Source organism: Herpailurus yagouaroundi, unplaced genomic scaffold (genome assembly GCF_014898765.1).
Source record: "Herpailurus yagouaroundi ecotype Mexico unplaced genomic scaffold, PumYag 29, whole genome shotgun sequence".
NCBI classification, from domain to species: domain Eukaryota; kingdom Metazoa; phylum Chordata; class Mammalia; order Carnivora; family Felidae; genus Herpailurus; species Herpailurus yagouaroundi.
This window is the reverse complement of record NW_024412377.1, coordinates 50,519,575-50,532,822: the sequence shown is the minus strand read 5'-3', so window position 1 is coordinate 50,532,822 and position 13,248 is coordinate 50,519,575. Positions and strand designations below refer to the sequence as shown.

At 38.1% G+C, this 13,248-nt stretch overlaps 1 long non-coding RNA gene across 1 annotated transcript; it reads left to right on the top strand.

The window, feature by feature from the left end:
• Positions 1-80: 80 nt before the first annotated feature.
• On the top strand, positions 81-10,286 carry LOC121010124 (uncharacterized). The gene is made up of 3 exons (XR_005781010.1): positions 81-204; positions 6,249-6,410; positions 9,674-10,286. It is a non-coding gene; the product is annotated as an uncharacterized LOC121010124 (long non-coding RNA).
• Positions 10,287-13,248: the final 2,962 nt, after the last annotated feature.

The following is a 13,248-nucleotide window of genomic DNA, read 5'->3' as shown; positions in this document are numbered from 1 at the left end:
CCCTCCCCCCGTTCTGCGCATGCGCCCTCTAGTGGGCGCAGAGCTGGCGGGTGCTTCAGGGATTTGACGTCTTTGGTATTGTTTCGCCGAAGTCGGAGGTGTGTCAGTGGTGTTGCGCTGGCTTCCCGGGGGGTGCTGAGACCTTCGTAGGACTCTGCCGTAGGACTCGTGTGGCTGTGTCATGTTCCGGATGAGGGCTAAAAGGTGACCTTTGATGACTGAAGATTTTAGACTCCCTCCTTGGCATCAGGGGCTACCTGCACTAGTGATTTTAGGAGCCTAAACTTCTACCCATTTTATCCAGTGTAAGGGTAAATTGAGGACCGTCAGGAATGGGAAGGGGCAAGCCTAAATCGCTCAGAAAACCAAGGCAGCGAATCTCAGTATGAGAGCTGCCATCGAGGTTACTCCAGTATAGAATTTTGCCCCCACCTGCCCATCCCCGCCCCCACTCCATTTTTCCCTCTGAATGCGAGGTAAGCCATTTCCAAACCCTGACAAAAGAACTGTAGATTTTAATGGAAATTCAGAGCAGTTCCAATCTGATTCATACAATGAACTCCCAACGTGCATCACTTGATGTCAGACAGGAGGAAACAAAAAAATAAATTGCCACTAGATTGTTGTATATGGCGCCAAGCAAAACTTAAAATTTTGAAAAGGAAGGGAAAATGAGCATATTGGCCTCACATAAGCACCAGTCTTTGAATTATGTATTTTTTTTCCTTCTAACTGGCAGTGATGTAACTGATTCAGGTTTCCCTTTTGGCTGTGACCAAGAGAAGCAAAGAACCAAGTTTTGTGTCCTAACAATTTTTTAGTTAAGGCAAACACTATTTTATGTTCTCCTTACCTCTCTCTTTTGGTAATTTTTATTGCACTAGTAATGCATGAAAAATCTCTCATTTTTAAAAATGAAACATTTTCAATAAAAAGAAAAAACTATATACCCTCTTTCTTTAAAAAAAAAAAAGGGGGGGGCGGGGAGAGAGAGAGGAAAGGAAAACCCAAAATTAAAAGAATTTGTACAAGAATCACACATTAACAGTCCAGCCAAAGAGATGGTCAAAAACCAGGGATTGAACTCTAGAATGAATTACAGTTTTCTTTCAACCCAGTCTGTACCTTGTTCATGTGCTAACCAGTTGCTTGGCCACTTTGTATTTTTTTGCTGTTATTAGAGAAGCTTGTTTTTGTTCATCATAAATGTCAACTAAAGCATTTTAAAGTTTAATTCTAAGCAACAGGAATCATAAAGAGATTCTTCTTTTTAATAGTAAAATAGCCATTAAATGAAAGGTCTGATAAGTTTGGTGTTCCCCGAGTGTGGATAATTTAATAATTCCTAATTGTTGAACAGTGGATTTCTCAGAGAATAATGGTAGCAAACTATTTTGGACAGAGTCCATCTAACAGATGATTTGCCCATATGTCAGTTCTTCCAAGTCCATTTCTATTAAGGTAAACATTCATGAAATCAAAAATTATGTTAAGAATAAAGGTGCTGGATTCCTGGTAACTAGGAATAAATACAAAATGGACTTTTAAAAAGTGCTCATAGCAACTCACAAGTGCCATTAGGAAGTGAATAATTAAACTTCTGCCTCTTGTTGCTCACTAGACCCTCTCTTCTAATGTACTTGTGCCTCACTCATAATTCGTTGAAGCAGCTAGAGGCCTGGGAATTCCGAGTTTCAGTAGGTTGTTGGGTCTAAGATACTAAAAGAAACATGGAACCAATTTCATAAAATCTGATGTTAAACTGCTGATATCACTGTGATCATGTTTGGATTGTGAGGCTAAAGGACATTGCTGCACCCCAGCCAGACATCCACTACCACCTTGCTTTTACCTCCATGTTCCCCTGACCTGTTTACTTCCTTCCCCTTTCTCTCATGCCATTTTCTTTCTCTCCCCCCCAGTTGAAAACTACTTCCCTTCTTTCTTTCTTGTTTTCTTTCTTTTAAATTTTAGTTACTACAGCGCTTTATTTCTCTCATCTAGAATCTGTTCCCTTGACCTTTCTCTGACTGCAGTCAGTGTGCTGAAAATGGTCAGAATCTGGCCCATATGGCAGACTCCACAGTATCTTAACTTGGCCTGGCAAGTTTACTTTCTCTATTTAGGTTGCTTTTCCAAATGGCAACTGAAAACCACAACTGTCTTTAAACCTCAGATCTTCCAGTTTACATCCTGTTCTTGGCAGATGACTTTCTCTTATATTTTTGATAAGAAAATAGAAGGTCTCAAAAAGGAATTGCTTCAACTTCAGACCTCTGAATCTATAAACTAAATTATATCTGTACTTGTCTTTGCCTCTTTTGCTTCTATTTCAATGTGGTAGTTTCCTTCCACCTGAAGCCAACCCTTATACTTGTGCTCTGGCTCCTTCCTTCTCAGCTTTCTTTAATTCTGTTATCCTCTCTCACACCTATATTTTTAACCTTTCTCTCTACTGGTTCATTTCCATCAATGATAAACATGCTTTGATATCTTGCCATCAAGATACCTTTCCTTTCACAGCTGAGAATTTCAAAAAAATTTTCTTTAATGTTTATTTATTTTTGAGAGAGAGGCAGAGTGCAAGCAGGGGAGGGACAGAGAGAGACAGAATCAGAAGGAGGCTCCAGGCTCTGAGCTGTCCCACAAACTGTGAGATCATGACCTGAGCCAAAGTCGGAAGCTTAACCAACTGAGCCACCCAGGCAGCCCTGCTGAGTATTTCAAACATTGTTTATATTTGTGTAAACTTGACACAAACTGTAATTGTGAATTTATCTCAAAAAAATTGTTTAGTGACCGTCTGTCACTATATTGTAAGCTTTGTGAGGAAACAGACCATATCTGATTAATTCACCATTATATTTTTGGAGTCTAGCATTGATGTTGGCTAAAGCAGGTAATTAAATATTTGCTGAATGGATGAATATTAATGAAGAAAACATCAAGTAATGAGAGCTTGTTACACAATAATACATATTATGCATAGAATACTGCATATCCATGAATGATGATAATTTGTATATGACTCTAGATGCACGGGAAAGTTCTGACATACACACTGAAATGTTAACAGTTCACGGCACCATAGGATGCACTCAGTATCTGTTAAATGAGTGAATTAAAATTCTCTCTTGATGGCATCATAGAGGAAGTGATTTTCATCTTGTTTATATTTTTCTATATTTGGATTTTGAAATGCAATAACTTTGCATTTTTTAAAAAATTCAAATAAAAGAGATATATCCTTAACACATAATTTTATGCCTATCTTTGCAAGTCTTTTCTATGCTGTAGACGTTCACCCATTTGTATGCACAGTTTATGTGTAATTAAAAAAATAATTACAGATTTACAGGCAGTTGCAAAAAGGGAGATCATGTGCACCCTTCACTGAATTTTTTTTCTAATGATTATGTCTTGCACAGCTATACTGCAGTATCAAAACACTAACATTGGTACTTGTGTTTACATATAATTCTATGCCATATGTTACACGTACAGATTCACATAACCACTACAGTCAAGATACGGAACTCTTCCATCACCACAAAGATATCCTTGTGCTGCCCTTTGTACCCACCCACACCCCCATTCCTCCTCCCATTCCTAACCCTTGGTCACTAATTTGTTTCCCATCTTTATGCTTTTGTCATTTCTAGAATGTTATGTAAATGGAATCATACAATATATGCCTTTTTTTAAAATGTTCATTTATTTATTTTGAGAGAGAGAGTGAGCATGAATGGGGAAGGGGAAGAGAGAAAGGGAGAGAGAAGAATTCCAAGCAGTCTCTGCCCTGCCAGTGCAGAGCTCGACTTGGGGCTTAAACTCACGAACTATGAGATCATGACCTGAGCCAAAATCAAGAGTCAGATGCTTAACAGACTGAACCACCTAGGCGCCCCAAACATGTGTCTTTAGAAATTTTTTTTTTTTCATTCACTGTAAGACACTTGAGAGCTATTCAAACTATTGTTTGTAGCAACTCCCTTTTGTGGCTGAGTAGAATACCCTGGCATGGATTTACCACAATTTGTCTATTTATTCACCAGTTTGGAAATTTTGGGTTGTTTTTTTTTTCAGTTTTTGGCTTTTACAAACAAAATAGACCATTTATAGGTAATGTAATTACTGATATGTTAACGCTTCAGTCTGCCAATTTATTGTTTGCTGTTCCTTCTGCTTTTGGTTTTTCTGTTTTCTTTTTCATGTCTTTCAGCTGGTTACTTGAACACGATTTTACAATTCCATTTTGATTTGTCTGTAATGTTTTCAAGTATATCTTTTTGTATAAATTTGCAATGGTTGCTCTAGGTATTACATTATGTATACATAACTTATCACAGCCTACTGGAGATGGCGTTTTATTAGTTTGAGTGAAATATAAAAACCTTAACTCCATTTGAGTTTCTTTACTCTCCCCAGTTTGTAATTTTTTTTTAAGTTTGTTTATTTATTTTGAGAGAGAGCACGTATACAAATGTGCATGCATGGGAGCAGGTGAGGGGTGGAGAGAGTGAGAGAGAATCCCAAGCAGGCTACGTGCTGTCAGTGCAGAGCCCAATGTGGGGCTTTATCTCACAAACATGAGATCATGACAAGCCGAAATCAAGAGTCAGACACTTAACTGACTGAGCCACCCAAACACCCCCAGAAATTTTTTCTTTAAATACTTCTTCAGGTCTACCCTCTTTCTCCTCTCCTCCCAGGACTCTACTGGCACAAATGTTAGATCTTTTAGTATAGCTCACAGGTCCTCAAGACTGTTAATTTTTTTAAATCCATTTTCTTTTTATTGTTCAGATTGGATCACTTCTATTATATATCTTCAGGTTTACTGATTCTTCTGTACTCCTCTATTCTTCTGTTGAGCCCATCCACTAATTTAAAAAGTTTTTTACTTTAGGATATTGTAATCTTTCAGTTCTAAAATGTCTATCTGTCTTTTATGTCTTTCATTTCTTTGCTGAAACTTTTTGTTTCAAGCATGTTCATAATTGTTTATTGAATCATTTTTAATGCTGGCTGTTTTAAAATCCTTATCAAGTAATTCCAACATCTGTGTTCTCTCAGTGTTGGCATCTGTTGTCTTTCTCATCCAAATTGAGATTTTCCTGGTTGTTAGTATGAAAAGTACCTTCCTACTGTATCCTGAACATTTGGGGTATTACATTATGATGCTCTGGATCTTATTTAAATCTTCTGTTTTATCAGGCCTTCTCTGACACCACAGAGTGGGGTTACGGGGATGACACCTTATAACTTCCTGGTTAGGGTATAAGTTCATATCCCCATTAGGCATTCTTTGTCACCCCTTGTGACAAAGGGGTGTATAGGAGTGGGAGTTCAGGTTCTCCACCAGACTTCAACTGAAAGCCCCCATAGTTGGGAGGTAGAAGGATGCCTCATCACTACTCCCCACACGGCCTCCACTGACATTATGGGAGATGGGGTTGCGGGAGGACCACATTTCCATTAGAAGATGGTAAAAGTTCTGGCTTCCCACTCAGCTTTCTTTGACACTATCCTGGTAGAGGGTTGGGGTACCTCATTATAGTCTGGCATGAGTGAAAGTCTACATTTCCCACTGGGCTATTGCTTACAGGGGTGGGGGTGGGACCACCACTTTTTCTGATACTTGGTTGGAGTATGGCAGTATGTTGGGCGTCTCCAAGAATACTCTCATGTTCAGTGATACAGCAGGAGTACTCACAGGACTCAATGTACAGTTGTATTCCTCAATGATACTTTCAGTAAATGTTACAAAGCATAATCAGCAAAGGAAAATTTTTGTGGAGTGAAGTCTAGAGGAAACCAGGCACAAGATTCTAAGAGTTCTCCCCCAGTAGAATTGCCCAGGATGCACTTAATTTTTCCATCAGTGAATTGTGAGAATGGGTATAACGTGTTGTCTTCCAGGGAAGTTCATTAGAAACTCAGTGCCCAAGGTTTTTTGGTCTGGTCATATAGGTACCCACTGCTTAGCACCAATTCCAGACCCTCAAAAGGAAAGCAGATGTACAGTTTAAACCCTATCATTTGCATGAACAGTCAAGGCACAGTGAAGCATCTGTATCATTTAAGGAAAGTTTAATAATCGGTGTCGGGAACTGTTTTTATCAGTGAAGTTCCCAGAGGCTAGCCAAAGGCCCACCTTGCAAGCAGGACGTTCTATGGCTCAGACCTCTCAATGTTAACCTTTTTCTGCATGAGTGGTTATTAACTGAATGTTTCTTTCTTGCTAGGCTCTTCCTTTCCTGGTGCTTTGTCTAGAGAGAGCAGGCTTTTGGGGCCTTTTTTGTGTCTGAGCCTGCTGGCATTTCTAGGGTGCCTGCATCTCCAGCACCCAGTCTGAGAAATATGAAGCAAAAAGAAAACCCAGGGAATTCACTGCCATGTCTTTCAATGTAACTAGCCAATCTGCCTTTTCTCCATCTTTTCAGAGTTTTCATGTATTTGTTTCATGATTCCATCTGGGGTTTTTAGTTGTACTTAGCAGGAGAGATGGGGAGAAGTGCAGCTACTCCACCTCATCCCAGACCTGGAAGTCTCTGCATTACTTTTAAAATTAGGAAAAAAAGTGAGTTTTAAAATTTTCATTATGTTCATTGAAAACAAAATATGTATATTACATAGATTTAATTGATTTTATTGAATTAAGAACGCTTAACCTGAGATCTATCCTCTTAAAAAAAGTACCATATGGTATTGTTAACTATGGGCACAAAGTTGTATGGTAGATCCCTGGAACTTAGTTTTAAGCCTGAAATTGGTAGGCTTGGTTTAAATAGAGGGTCAAGGGGTGCCTGGGTGGCTCAGTCAGTTAAGTAAGTGTCTGACTCTCTGATCCACTCAGCTCATGACCTCACGGTTTTGTGAGTTTGAGCCCTGCATCAAGCTCTGTGCTGACAGTGCAGAGCCTGCTTGGGATTCTCTCTGTCTCTCTCTCTCCCCCTCTCTCTCTGCCCCTCCCCTGCTCATGCTGTCTCTGTCTCTCTCAAAATAAGTAAATAAACTTAAAAATAAATAAATAAATAAATGGTCTAGAAATTACCAACTATAGGGGAAAACAATCATGACTTGATTGCACTTATTCTAATAGTAAAGTTTATTTCTCCCAATAATGAAAATAATGTGTATTCATTACAGAAAATTGATTTTACTTTATTTAGTAAATGGAATGAAAATGTTAAAGTCAATAAAAATTACAGGGTGACAGAAGATCCAGATTCATTTAACTTTGCCATCATTTTATAGGGAAAATATCAAGAGGAGAAATTTTCCTATAGTTGAAACAGGCCCCCATAGATGGCCCTATAGCCAGTTTTCCATGACCAATGTTAACTGCAAAACTTGTGCTTCTTGTATATATCCAAAGTTGTGCATTGGAGGTTGTATCTTTTCAGTTGTGGGAGAAATAATTACAAATGTCCCTATCCACAAATTCTAGACTAATGAACTATTTCTGAAATGAAAATTTTAGTATAATATATTGCTAACTAATCAACATTCAATTTGAAATCTTAAACAAGAACATCAAATTGTTATTATGTTGCAGCATTTCACATTATAATGGCAATTTCATTTATTTGTTTTCTTTATCCATGGTGACTCATAAGTGGATAAATTAATATCTCCCATTCTTTAAGAAATATTAACGAAATGTCTAGACTGTTACAATTTAAACATTTACAGCATGACAAAGCAAGCTTTGATCACCAACAAGCTATCTGTAATGAATAGGCTACCATTATTTTATTCATTATATTTCCAGTTGTGAGGAAACATTTCTTTAGCAATGTGTTTTTGTCCAAAGAGCATTAGATAGGGTTCTAATGCAGCCTTGCCTAAAATTATCGTCCTGAAGGTGATCAATTTCTCCTGACCTCAGTCCCTGTTTATAAAAATGAGTTTACTGAATAATCAAAAGATTTTTTTTAATTCTATATTTCAGAATCTCTAGGGTTTCATTCAGTAGTTCCCAAATAACAGCGTGTAGACCTGTGACATAGTTTCCATCAGTTTTCCACTTGCAAAATGACAAATAAAAAGATCATGTAGTACATTGGAAAAATCATGTTCTTTCTTTTTATTGAAAACTAGTATTGCCTCTCTCTTGTTCACATTTATCTTTGCTGGAATTTCCAGAGCTTCATTATTCACATTGAAATAAACTTCACAGAGAATTTACATTTAGTACTTAGAATTTCATTGATAATGTGAAAGTGGTACTGTTTTTGATGCTGTATAAATATTACTTCAGATGATTTGTTTTGAAATATTTTTCCTGATTTTAAATAACGGAAACTTAATCAGGCTGGGTTGAGCCAAAAAGATGGGGCTGGGGAGGAAGGGAGGGATAAGGAGGGCATGGTACCTGACCTAGGGAATTCGTTGAATGTTGTTGAAACAGGAGCCAAGGCAAGTTTAAGGTCCTTAACAATAAATCTACAGACCTTATTTACCCCTAGAGTACTGCTATGAATATGATTCTGACTCCCAGTCTATCACTCACCTCCAAATCCCCAAGTCCTGAGATCCAATCTTACTGGCCTAACTAGGTCACATTTATTCTGGACCCATCGACTCCTCAAAGTGCATCAGGTTCTGCCTGAGCCTGCCCCTGTCTCCTGGGGAGGGTTCTTAGAGAAGAGGCCTCTCTGTAAGGCCAAGCAGCCACTCCTCAGGTGTCCTCTACATTGACAGTTAATGGTGTTAATTCTCTTCCTGACAGCTCTCAGTATTACTTTTTCTCTTCTTAACATTTTAGCTAATTCAGTGTTCATTTATCCACTCTTTTGTTTAACGATAATCACATCTTATCAATAAACAAGTCATTCATTTTCTTTTTCTCCATCCATGTCGCAGCTCTTCAGATTTACATTAACTTTAAATTTTGCCACCTACAGGGGCGCCTGGGTGGCGCAGTCGGTTGAGCATCCGACTTCAGCCAGGTCACGATCTCGCGGTCCGTGAGTTCGAGCCCCGCTTCGGGCTCTGGGCTGATGGCTCAGAGCCTGGAGCCTGTTTCCGATTCTGTGTCTCCCTCTCTCTCTGCCCCTCCCCCGTTCATGCTCTGTCTCTCTCTGTCCCAAAAATAAATAAATGTTGAAAAAAAAAAATTAAATTTTGCCACCTACAAATTTATTTTATGCCATCACTATTACTAGCCTTTATAAGAAGTATTAAACAGTTCCAAATTAGTTCATGGTTCTCAAATATTGAAATGTTTCATAATTTAAATTAATATGAATCCATTAATTTTTTTCTTAAACTTGCTCCCTCTGGATTTGATTACATTTTAAGAACTCCAATTATGATACTAGTCAAGATTATTATTCTCCTTTTGGTATAGTGAATCTAACCTGTAACTTTTTTCTCTTCACTGCTTTCCACCATAATATTTCTAAATGGCAGTAATCATGATAGCAGCTGTTATTTATTCATGCAAGCACCATAGATGTGTTATTTCATTTAATTCTCACAACAGCCTTATGGATGTTAGGTTAAATTTTTTTTGTCCCAAAACACAAAAAAGGGCAAACTCTGCATTCTGCATTTGGCCCATGGTTTGAGAAAATCATTGGCAGCAGTCTGTTTAAAACTAGAATCTGTTGCTTGGTGCTCTACCTCTGACCTTGGTTTAACTCAATTTCTGCTTCCTCAACAGGGCTGGGGAATGCAGCTTCAGGACTCCAATAGCATATCACTGGCATTGCTTTTTACATGTATTGATTTGTATTTCCAATCAATGATTAGCACATCTGATGTCTGATACCATTCCCTCCAGAGGTCTTCTGTAACAACTGATATCGACATGATACTTTGACGACAATGTTACTGGGGAGTTTAAGTTAAACAATTGAAATGCTATCTTCAGACTATCTAGAAACAGAGAAAATGACATTCACTTTTAAATAAATTTATAAACACTATCTTAAAAATTACAGTTCTGCTGAGCTTCCATTTCAGCAATTGTGTAATCACATAATGACAGGAGAAAGACTAAAGAAGAGCAAATTGAAAAATAGTTTAGGAGACAAAATTATTATGTTTTCCTGGATCAGTAGAAGAGACTTGTTTAATAGCAATATCAAAAATAATATACTTTTTGTAGAAATTGAATAAAATGGAAGCAATTTACTAACAAAACTCCTATTTATGTGATGTATATTTATGAAACATTGTCCTGAGAACCGTAATTCTATAATGTTTCCATTTGAGCACTTGTATACCAGTTAACTAATAGGAATAAAACTAAAAAGAGAAAACACTGAAAATTATTTTATTAGGCAAAATTCTTGCTGTGTTCCTGGATTATTTTAGTGGACTTGTCAACAACGATGACAAAAATACTGTAAAACCATACCTACAAATAGAATAAAATGGAAACAATTTCCTTTTAAGAATCATGTTTAAATAATATACAGTAATAAAACAGTGTCTTAAGAATTATAATTCCATCTTCCATTTGAGGCATGGAATGATCACTTAATAGCAGTGAAACTAGGAGAAAATATCAAAAGTTACGTTAGGAGAAATCAAAAATGCATTTTTCTTATGATTCTGGTCTTTAGGAATAGGTTCATTAGAAGGCTAGACCAATTCTGAAGGTGCCTCACTTCTGTTTTAATGTTGTATGAACAGAAAAACCAAAATCCAGCACTTGTTTAGAGATGTTTCTTGTTGCCAATGAAGAATGTGCTGGGCCAAGGACATCCCTCTGTGGAAAAGATTCTTGAGAGGTCCAAACTGGCTTTCCAGAGAAAAGAACATGACAGGAGGTTCTCTTGTCAGGAACTATTTCCTGGGACCCATCTGTGCTCTGACCTCTGACAGGAGGATGACTTAGAACAACAGAGCCCAGGGTCAGCTGCCTTCCATTCAGGTGAGAGGATTGAATCTGGCATAATTAAATGACCAAGGTCATCCATGGTGTCATTCCTATTGGCCTGTATTTCTGCAAGTGCATGTCTTAGAGTTGTCAAAAGAAGGTCTTGAGGATCCTCCAGCACGGAGAGCACCAGAACAACTTGTCTTGCTGTTGTGGAGGAAATGCTGTGTCAGGATGCAGTCGGCCTGAGGACTGTGGTCCACACAGGCACAAGATCCTGGATCTTCAAGCCATCCCAACTTAATGGACCTCTTTCCTTGTACCAGGGAGTTTCAGCAGCTCCTGAGCCTCTGCCAAATGCCCATTTTGGGACATCAGGGACATAAAGATACTTTTTGCAAAGTCGAGATTTAAATTCTTCCTAAATCACTTATTTCTCTGAAGTATGGATTTGATTTTCTTACCAACGTTTTTTTCAGCCAACAGATATCTCACCAAATATAAGCCTTTTTCCCTCATGATAATTGAAAATCAAAGACCCAATGGTTCTTTCTGATTTTTAAAAAAAATTTTTTTTAATGTTTATTTATTTTTGAGACAGAGGAGACAGAGCATGAACAGGGAAGGGTCAGAGAGAGAGGGAGACACAGAATCTGAAACAGGCTCCGGGCTCCAAGCTGTCATTACAGAGCCCAATGCGGGGCTCGAACCCATGGACTATGAGATCATGACCTGGACTGAAGTCGGACGCTCAACCGACTGAGCCACCCAGGCGCCCCGTTCTTTCTGATTTTCTAAAAGGATTTGGCTTGTATTCTATAAGTGTCCACATCTTCACATGCATAAAGGATCTTTTCATCTGCTATGGACAGATTCTTTTCTTCCTTTCCATAGTAAATCACTTGAAGTGGACTGCTTCATAGTCCATTTCCTTCATTGGTACAGTTTAGAAATGACTTTAAGTTTCTGCTGAAACTCTGGAATCTCACTTTAAAACTGGATCTCTCTGACTGCAATGAAGCTTGTGAGTTTTTGTGACTAATATGATTTGTAAGTACATTTAGTGTTTTTACTTCTTCAGATAATTCAGTGTATATTTGGCTGCTTTTTTTTTTTTCTTTAATAGGCTTTAAAGACATATTTAGCTACATAAACCCGGTTTTTTCAGAACTCCATTAGGCTGACATAAGTAAATCTTCATGGCCTTGGATTAGGCAATGGTTTCTTAAATATGATACCAAAAGCATCAGCAACAAAAGGAAAAATTGTTAGGTCACATTTCCCAAAAAGTAAAAACTTTATGCATTGAAGGATATTATCAAGAAAATGAAAAGACATTCCACAAAATGTGATAAAATATTTGAAAATCCTGTACCTCAGAACCAAAGCATACCTATCTTATCCTTTGTGGGATATACAAAGAACTCTTACAACTCAACAACTTAAAGACAACTCAATTACAAATGGGCAAAGGATCTAAATATTTCTCCAAACAAAGATTGAGTCTCTCTTATAATATCAGCCCTCAGCTCAGCTTGCTCCAAATGCTTTGATAGCTCTTCAAAGTCTCTCTTATAGCCCCAAGTGAAGAGTTGGATATTTCCAGGTATTTATGAATGGCCACAATTTTCGTATTGATGATTTTGGTCTCAAGTCTGGTTTACGTTAAAGAAGAATGAGAGCCTCCAGATTGTCTCAGAATAAGGCTCATTTTCTAAAAATATTGATGTCTTTTCTGCACAAGAGCAGAAACTCCAATGGGCAGTTTTTTTTTGTTTTTATTTGCATAAAATTATATTTTTAATAAAAATCTATGACTGGAAATGCCATTATATTTCACAGCTACTGGTGGGGCTCTGTGAGAAGCACTGTTCTAATTAACTCTTTCTTATTCTTCAGCTATCAGCTCAAATGCCCTTTCCTCGTGTAGGCTTTTGTGAACTCACAGACTAGGTCAGGTACTTGATTATGAGCTCCAGAGAAACATAATCCTTTCCTTAAACTTACAGTTCATAATCACATTCCCCATTTCCACCTAGAAACAGCCATCGTCCTGAATTTGGTGTTAAGCATGACCTTTGTTTTAAAGGTTAATACATAGGTATATACCTCTAACATGAGGGGCGCCTGGGTAGTTCAGTCAATTAACCATCGATTTCTGCTCAGGTCATGATCTCCCAGTTTGTGAGTTTGAGCCCCGTGTTGGGTGGGCTCTGTGATGACAGCTCAGAGCCTGGAGCCTGCTTTGGATTTGGTGTCTCTGCCCTCTCTCTGCCCTGCCCCCACTCCTGCCCTGTCTTTCTCTGGCTCTCAAAAATAAACCTTAAAAAAAATTACAAAATGGGGTGCCTGGGTGGCTCAGTTGGTTAAGCATGTGACAGGCTCAGGTCATGATCTCGCAGTTCTTGAGT